The sequence below is a fragment of the Triticum aestivum genome, chromosome 6A, assembly GCF_018294505.1.
Source record: "Triticum aestivum cultivar Chinese Spring chromosome 6A, IWGSC CS RefSeq v2.1, whole genome shotgun sequence".
Taxonomy (NCBI): Eukaryota; Viridiplantae; Streptophyta; class Magnoliopsida; order Poales; family Poaceae; genus Triticum; species Triticum aestivum.
The window spans coordinates 498,628,764-498,638,083 of NC_057809.1; positions in this window are offsets into that span (position 1 = coordinate 498,628,764).

The window sequence follows — 9,320 nt, forward strand, 5'->3', positions numbered from 1 at the left end:
GTTGCTTGAATCATCGACATCGTGGTTCATCCGATGAGATCATCGAGGAGCATGTGGGAGCCAACATGGGTATCCAGATCCCGCTGTTGGTTATTGACCGGAGAGCGATCTCAGTCATGTCTACATGTCTCCCGAACCCGTAGGGTCTACACACTTAAGGTTCGGTGACGCTAGGGTTGTAGGGATATGTATATGCAGTAACCCGAATGTTGTTCGGAGTCCCGGATGAGATCCCAGATGTCACAAGGAGTTCCGGAATGGTCCGGAGGTAAAGAATTATATATAGGAAGTGCTATTTCGGCCATCGGGACAAGTTTCGGGGTCACCGGTATTGTACCGGGACCACCGGAAGGGTCCCGGGGGTCCACCGGGTGGGGACACCTGCCCCGGGGGGGCACATGGGCTGTAGGGGGTGCGCCTTGGCCTATATGGGCCAAGGGCACCAGCCCCAAGAGGCCCATGCGCCTAGGGATAAAAGGAGGAAGAGTCCCAAAAGGGGAAGGCACCTCCTAGGTGCCTTGGGTAGGAGGGATTCCTCCCTTGGCCGCCGCCCCCCCTAGGAGATTGGATCTCCTAGGGCCGCCCCCCTAGGCTCCCTATATATAGTGGGGGGAAGGAGGGCCTCTCACCTCACGCCTTTGGTGCCTCCCTCTCCCTCTCCAACACCTCCTCCTCCTCCATAGAGCTTGGCGAAGCCCTGCCGGAGTACTGCAGCTCCACCACCACCACGCCGTCGTGCTGCTGTTGGAGCCATCTTCCTCAACCTCTCCTTCCCCCTTGCTGGATCAAGAAGAAGGAGACGTTACGCTGACCGTACGCGTGTTGAAACGCGGAGGTGCCGTCCGTTCGGCGCTAGGATCTTCGGTGATTTGGATCACGTCGAGTATGACTTCCTCATCCCCGTTCTTTGAACGCTCCCGCGCGTGATCTACAAAGGTATGTAGATGCAATCCAATCACTCGTTGCTAGATGAACTCCTAGATGGATCTTGGTGAAACCGTAGGAAATTTTTTGTTTTCTGCAACGTTCCCCAACAGGGGTTTGGATGCACCGGCGAAGTTTGCACCAACTCTCAATGTGAGAAAGGGCAATGCACGGTACCGAAGAGGCTAGCAAGGATGGAAGGGTGAGAGTGCGTATAATCCATGGACTCAACATTAGTCATAAAGAACTCACATACTTATTGCAAAAATCTACAAGTCATCAAAAACCTCGGCACTACACGCATGCTCCTAGGGGGATAGATTGTTAGGAAAATACCATCGCTCGTCCCCGACCGCCACTCATAAGGAGGACAATCAAATAACACCTCATGTTTTAAATTTATTACACAATGTTTACCATACATGCATGCTACAGGACTTGCAAACTTCAACACAAGTATTCCTCAAATTAACAACTACTCAACTAGCACGACTTTGATATTAGTACCTCCACATCTCAAAACAATCATCAAGCATGGAACTTCTCTTAGTATTCAACACACTCATAAGAAAGTTTTTTTACTATTCTTAGATCCCTAGCATATTAGGATTATTTAAGCAAATTACCATGCTATTTAAGACTCTCAAAATAATATAAGTGAATCATAATATTTCATCTATTTCTATAAAATAAAACCACCACCGTGCTCTAAAAGGATATAAGTGAAGCACTAGAGCAAATGACAAACTACTACGAAAGATATAAGTGAAGATCAATGAGTAGTCGAATAATTATGCAACTATGTGAAGACTCTCCCATTTAATAATTTCATACCTTGATACTTTATTTGAACAGCAAGAAAAACAAAAGAAAATAAACTAACGCTCGAAGCAAAACACATATCATGTGGCGAATAAAAATATAGCTCCAAGTAAAGTTACCGATGAACGAAGACGAAAGAGGGGATGCCTTCCGGGGCATCCCCGAGCTTAGGCTCTTGGTTGTCCTTGAATATTACCTTGGGTGTGTCTTGGGAATCCCCAAGCTTAGGCTCTTTCCACTCCTTATTCCATGGTCTATCGAATCTTTACCCAAAACTTGAAAACTTCACAACACAAAACTTAACAGAAAACTCGTAAGCTCCGTGAGTGAAAGAAAACAAAAAACCACTTCAAGGTACTGTAATGAACTAATTCTTTATTTATATTGGTGTTAAACCTACTGTATTCCAACTTATCTATGGTTCATACCCTCCGATACTACTCATAGATTCATCAAAATAAGCAAACAACACATTGAAAGCAGAATCTGTCAAAAACAGAACAGTCTGTAGTAATCTGTAACTAACGCAAACTTATGGAACCCCAAAAATTCTAAAATAAATTGCTGGAACTGAGGAATTTATCCATTAATCATCTTCAAAAAGAATTAACTAAATATCACTCTCCAAATAAAAATGGCAGCAATTCTCGTGAGTGCTAAAGTTTCTGTTTTCTTACAGGATGATCAACAAGACTTTCCCCAAGTCTTCCCAAAGGTTCTACTTGGCACAAGCACTAATTAAAAGCATAAAACCACATATAAACAGAGGCTAGATGAATTATTTATTACTAAACAGGAACAAAAAGCATGGAATACAAATAAAAGTGGGTTGCCTCCCAACAAGCGCTATCGTTTAACGCCCCTAGCTAGGCGTTTTGCTGGTATACTTGGGGCATTGCGGTGGAGCTCGGTTATTTTTTCATAGGGTCAACCATACGAAGAAGCATGGCGTCAACGGGTACCAGGTTTGAGGTGGAGAATTTCATGGAACTGAAAACCTTGGTTACGGCAGACATAGGTGAAAGATTTGTTGGCATAACAGAGATGCTTGAAGGCGTTGCAGGAAGTCATGTCAGCTAAGATGGAATTATCATGTGATGGATGAGAATTCACAGAAAACGATTTGGGAGCCTCGAGTGTGTCCTGCAGCCGGACAAGTTCGGTTGGGTCGGACTAGACAGTCTGACGTGATCGACGCAAGTCGGTTGGTACAGAAGGCGGTGGTGGGATCGGCAACAACGACATAGAAGCGTGATGCTGATGGTGACCGACTTCTGGGCGTGGAAACATGTGGAGCAGGCCCGAGGGCTTGTGTGGCTTCGAAAAGACTATGGCGTGGGATTGATTCAAGGTGATGTATACATGGAGCTTGAAGTCGATGACTCGCATGGGTGGACTGATCATCTACCATGGAGTCATGTTGAAGGTGGAGCTGGAGTTTGGAAGACTTCACTCGGTGATGATTGAGGGGCTACGACGTAAGTCGACAGAGAGTCGAAGCCTATTCAACGGGAAAAAGCAAGGGGCACGTAAATCGGGCTGGAGCCCAATGGTCTGATGGAAGCGTGAAACTCGTCATCGGTCGGTGATGATCGGTGGTACTATGCAGTGGGAGTTGAGTGGTGTGGGTTCGCGGCCCTTGAGACTCGACCGGGACAGCGGAGGCTCGACGCGGTAATAGCGGCGAGGCGTGCGGCACGCACGGGGCATGGAGACGGGCCAGGGCTCTGGTGGTCATACATGTAGTGAGACAACTGTGAATTTGACTCGGAACGACTACAAGCAACGGTGAAATTCCTTCAAGTTTCAGACAGGCGGTCAAGAAAGGAGCGGTGATGTTGAGTTCATATAACTCTTATGTTTGACACCCAATATGTGAGTTGTTCACTTTCAAGCAGGTCAGTGATCAGTGTGTGATGACGTTGGACTGATGCTTTGGAAGTTGGGAGCACAAACTAGTGTAACAAGGAACTTAATTTTGCTCGAATATTAACAGTGGTCAAGAAAAGAAGGGACTACAAGTTGCAAGTGGGGTCATATGGAGTCTTTGAGTAGCAGCGGTACTCACGGGATAAGCTCAAATCCAATATACATGGAAGTTTGACACATGGACGAACTCAAGATGGTGGAGAATATTCGCCAAGGTGGAGTTTGTTAAAGTTGTGTCGAATATTGTGTGCAAGGTATGTTACAGTTGGACTTGTAGTTGCATTGTGTTTAGATAGGATATGGAGTCATGTCCTAATAGGACACTTGTATCCTAGGCCTCTCATATATAGCGGGGCTAGACACACGATGTAACCCATGTCGTGGTTCTAAGCCTGACAGTAATGTAGGGGGGTAGGTATGGAGAGGCAAGATCTTAGCTATGGAGAAGTTGTAAGCACACGAGGTTTACGAGTTCAGGCCCTTCTTGGAGGAAGTAATAGCCCTACGTCTCGGAGCCCGGAGGCGGTCGACTGGATTATGCGTGTATGAATTACAGGGGTACGAACCCTTTACACTGAGGAGGGCGTGGCTTATATAGAGTTCGCTGGACCCCTCCGGCCCTCAGTTGTGCAGGGTTTTAAATACATTAAGGTCGAGCGTTACTGGTAACGTCCCTAATAAAGTGCTATGATGACCATAAAAGGTACTTAATAACCGACTGTTAGCGTGCGGAGTGCCTTTAGGTCTCCTGGCCGTCGAGTGGTTTGGTCTTGGTCGAGTGACTGCTTCTTGGTCGAGTGTCTTCGAGTCTGTCGAGTGGAACACCTCCAAGTCGATTGAAAGGTGATTTCTTCTACAGATGTCCTTGGGTAGGGCAGTTGGGACAGGTCCATGACCCTACCCTAGGTACATAGCTTCATCATTAGCCCCCGAATGGATCGAGGTTTGAGTGGGGAAGGAGTTGAGCACTTCTCCGACTCATTTTTCATGCTATGAGCATATCTTGTTTCGGATCAACGAACCTGAGTGATGACAGCAACTTCCTTTTCAGTCGCCTTGATCCATTCTTAGTTTTTTGTCGAGTGAGTTTCTTTACTTGAGAGGCTCCGAGTGACGGTGTGGAGGAGATCTTCGGTCTGACAAGTTGTTCTACTGCCCGCAGATTTCGCGGGATCCGAATTTTGGGAAGCGCGCGGGACGGGGAAGGCTGCAGTAATCGGATGGGATAGGGCGGAGCCACCTCGATCCCCGCGCCACCTTTTTCGCCACGTATCGCGCGCGCGATTGTTACGGGATTTGACAGGACCGCCCGGGCCTACCAGTCAGCCACTCGGAAGTGGCCTCATATAAGGCGTTGGACCGGGGTCTCTTGAACAGTGCGTCCCCATTATCTCTTCTCCTCTTCAGCCTCCCTCGTCGCGCTTGCTCTCACCCCAGCACTACCGCTCCGTACGCGTCTCGCCGGCGACGATGGGCAAGGAGAAGACGGCGGCTCTGGAGCGGGCGAAGAAAGCGACGGCAAAGGCGAAGGGGAAGGCGACCAGTCGGGGCGGATCTTCCTCGCGGACCGACCTGCCGAAGGGCTGGATCCAGCGGGACTGGATCCGCTCGATGATCACCCAAGAAGATCTCGACGACCTAGCCAAAGGAGGGCTGATCCCCCATGAATCGGCGCGGCTTCCAGGGAAGGAATCCGAGCCGCAACCTCGGGAGGGTGAGCGCGTTCTCCTCGCCACCCACGTCGACTGTGGATTTTCTTTGCTTCCTCACCCTTTCTTTCGGGGATTTCTGAACTTCTTCGGGGCGCAACTCCACCACTTCACTCCCAACACAATCGTTTATCTCGCCGCTTTCATTTCTTTGTGCGAGAATTTCCTGGGTTGCCGGCCTCATTGGGGTCTTTTCAAGCACATTTTCACTTGTTGCTCTCAGACGGTGAAAAAGGCCAATCCGAGTGACGAGAGAACTCAAGTGATTCAGATGTGCGGGGGTCTTGGTGTTCAGATGAGAGGGAAAAGTTCCTTTCCGACCATGATTCTTCCCGACTCGATTCGCGGATGGCAGTCGACCTGGTTTTACTGCAAAGACCAGTCAACGCCAGGGCAGTCGACCGGCCTCCCTCCTTTTACCATGGACCGAGTGAGGAAACCCTCCTCTTTGAAGGTGCTCCCGGAGGAGAAGGCGCAGGTGAGGGTGCTGGTCGAGCGAGTGGTCCAGCTTATCCATGACGGAGTCACCGATATGGATCTCTTGGAAGTCTTCCTTCAGCGGCGCATCCAGCCTCTTCAAGCTCGAGACCATCCGATGTGGATGTATTCGGGTCTTGATGACTCCACTCGGATTCACCCAGAGGAGGTCGACGACGACACATTGAAGAAGTGGCTGTCGGGCATGACCGGAAACAAGGACAACCCCAGGGGAGCCAGGAGAGTTCCTCCATTCGACCAGTCCCATGTACCAGAGAAGGTCCAATTCCGAGCTTTTGATTGTAATCTGAATTCACTCGTGCAGCCGTCTATACCACGTCGATTGACTTTATTCTTCCTGCTTTCTTTCAGGCCCTTATCAAAATGTATTCAATGCCCAACGGAGAGCAAGAGCAAGATCTGGAAGGCGAGGCGAGCGGCAGCGATAGTGGCGAATGGACTTCTGACCGTGAAGGGGACAGAGAAAGCGATGACTCAAGTGACAAAGAAGAAGTCGAGTCGCCTCCTCGCAGGGAGAGGCGATCCAAGCTTGACCAAGAACGATCGAGTGCCTGTGAAAAGGCGACTGCTCAGGCTGGTCAGTCTTCAAAGCGTCCTCGGATCTCTTCACCAACCCGACCGAAAAAGTGCCAAAGCATCCCAAAGTTGCAGAGCCGAAGACTCGGAAGGCATTGCCGAAGATTAAGATTGACATCCCCGTCGCTTCCGTGTGAGTGTCTCCCTTTGTATTCACTCGACGCCCCGCACTATTTGTTTTTCTTGTTTTAACCAGACGAACTTTGGAACTGGCAGTGCTGCTACTTCCGGGACCTCAGCTTACAGGGACGAGGATGAGGTAATGGAGGATGTGGTCACTTCCAATCTGGGTATGATTTCTGCCATTTTGTCTTGATTTTGTCGACTCAACTGCAATGTGCACCATTGGGTGATGTGATTTTGGCGATTGAACTTTGCACACTCCCAACATTATTGACCTCCCCGATGATGATGAAGAGCCCGAGAGGCCTTTGACGAGGAAGAATAGGCAAGCTCCTGCAAGCAAGGTGCCACAGTCGACGCCGAGAGCGGAACCAGTCGTTCAGGACACCGGCGACGCCAATCGGGGTTCTGTTACCTTCGTCGTGCCACTGTCGAGTGCCTTGCCTTCTTCGTCGACTGCTCAGGCCCCTGTCGATCCACCTTCAGTTTTTGCGACCCATCATGTCCCAGAGGACGAAGTGGATGCTGCCAAGGAAGCTATACGCCAGGCGGGCATCATGATGGAGAAGATGAAGATGGTGCGGGACGCCAGTCAGGCCGCCTACGACGCCAACTCGGCTCTCCAAAGCAACGTTCAGGTTAGTTGGTCACCGCTTGTTCTGTTGGGATATGCTATCTGAAGACTCTTTCTAAAAATCTTTGCATCTGTACACCCACTGGGTGTGTCGATTGAATTTTTGAACTAGTGGGGGCACGCTGAGTGCACCCACTGGGTGTAGTCCCCGAGACTACAGTGGACTGCTGGAAGTCAACTGTAGTCTTTTTATTTTATCGAGTGTAAACCGAACTGGTAGTTTGTCTCTTCCACTCGGTCTGGTCGAGTGGGATCAGAACCGGTGGGGGCACGCCAAGTGCACCCACTGGGTGTAGTCCCCGAGACCGCGGTCGACTGCTGGCAGTGGACTGTGGTCTGAGTTCTCTTTTTTTTTGCTGCACTCGACTCCGGCGGGCCGGTCGAGTGGGATCAGAGCCAGTGGGGGCACGCAAAGTGCACCCACTGGGTGTAGTCCCCGAGACTATGGTGGACTGCGGGCAGTCGACCGTAGTCTTAGTACTTATTGTCTTTGTCGTGTTTCGCTGTAAAATAACTTCTCCTCTTTGATTGCAGAAATCTAGTGATCTTGGAGCTCGCTTTGCTGACTTGGAGAAACAACAGATCCAACTGAACCTTGACTTGGAGCTGGCCAAGACAGAGCTGCAAAAGGCCAAGGACGGCGCCAATGGTAAGACGAGTTTGTCGACTGGTTTGTCTTAGGCTTGAGTACCCTTCTGCTCTTTCTGAATCAAGCATCATTTCTTTGTAGAAAAATTGAGAGAAGCTCTGGCGAAGAAGGATCAGGATTTGGCTGCTGCTCGAAAGGAAGCTGACGACAGGACCGCTCTGGCTGAACAGAAACTGGCTTTGGTCGGCCAGTTGGAAGAAGAGAATACCAAGATGAAATCTGCTCTGAACGAAGCCAAAAAGGAGTGCACGCGCTTGAAGAAGGACAATCTCAACCTGTACGAGAAGATGGAAGGCATCACTCGCAGGAGGGACGATCTGGAGAGCTATCTAAGGAGCCTTGCCAAGAAGTTATTCATCAAGCTTGAAGGTACACATTTTGTTCCGAATGATTTTTTCGTCGACTCAGCGTACGAAAATTGACTTATCCTTGGATCGTGAATGCAGAGTTTTGCCAGAACTTCGAGGAGGAGACTGGACAGATTGAGCCAGGTTTGGACCCAATCAATTCTCCTGTGAAGGATGAAACTGCCATGAATCTGCTCCGACTGGAATCCCGCATCGACGGTGTTGTGGACTACTTGGCTCGACTGAAGGTCGCCACGTCACGGATCGACCCGGCACTTTGGCCAGAGGCCACGTTCCAGAATGACCTTGAGTCACTGATGACTCGACTTAACGAGATCCCTGACCGAGTGCAGGAGTGGAAGAAATCTTCTGCCCGGTGTGGTGCTGATGTGGCTTTGTCTTTGGTTCGTCTCCATTGCGAGGAGGTGCGACAAGATAAGCTGGCAGCGATCAAGGTTGCCAACACCCAGAAGCATGCCTTCCGATCTTTTATGGAGACTTTCATCGCTGCAGCCACTCGGATCGCCGACGGCGTCGACCTAGACGAGTTCGTCGAGCCCGCCAGTCCTCCTCCCGCGGAGTGAACAAACTTTTATGCCTCACCTTAAATTTGCCTCGGAATGCTGAGTGGTTTTTGTAACCGTTAAACTCTTTCGGGCTGAATGTCCGAGCACTTCGATCTGTGGTCCGGAACCTTTAGGATTTATCTGAACTTGGTTTATCGTTGAATATCTTCATGAATCCCCCGTCGAGTGGAAATCATTCTTTACTCGAGACAACTTTTGTATTTGTGGCACAACGCTGAAGGAGAAGGTAGCAGTCGACCTACACCTCGTCGTCCTTGCGGGTCGGCGATGGAGCGCATGTTGTATTTGTGGCGAAGCTCCCAAGGAGAAGGCGGCAGTCGACCTGCACCTCGTCGTCCTTGCGGAGTGGGATGGAGCGCACGTTGTATTTGTGGCGAAGCTCCCAAAGAGAAGGTGGCAGTCAACCTGCACCTCGTCGTCCTTGCGGAGTGGGATGGAGCGCGCGTTGTATTTGTGGAGAAGCTCCGAAAGAGAAGGTGGCAGTCGACCTGCACCTCGTTGTCCTTGCGGAGTGGGATGGAG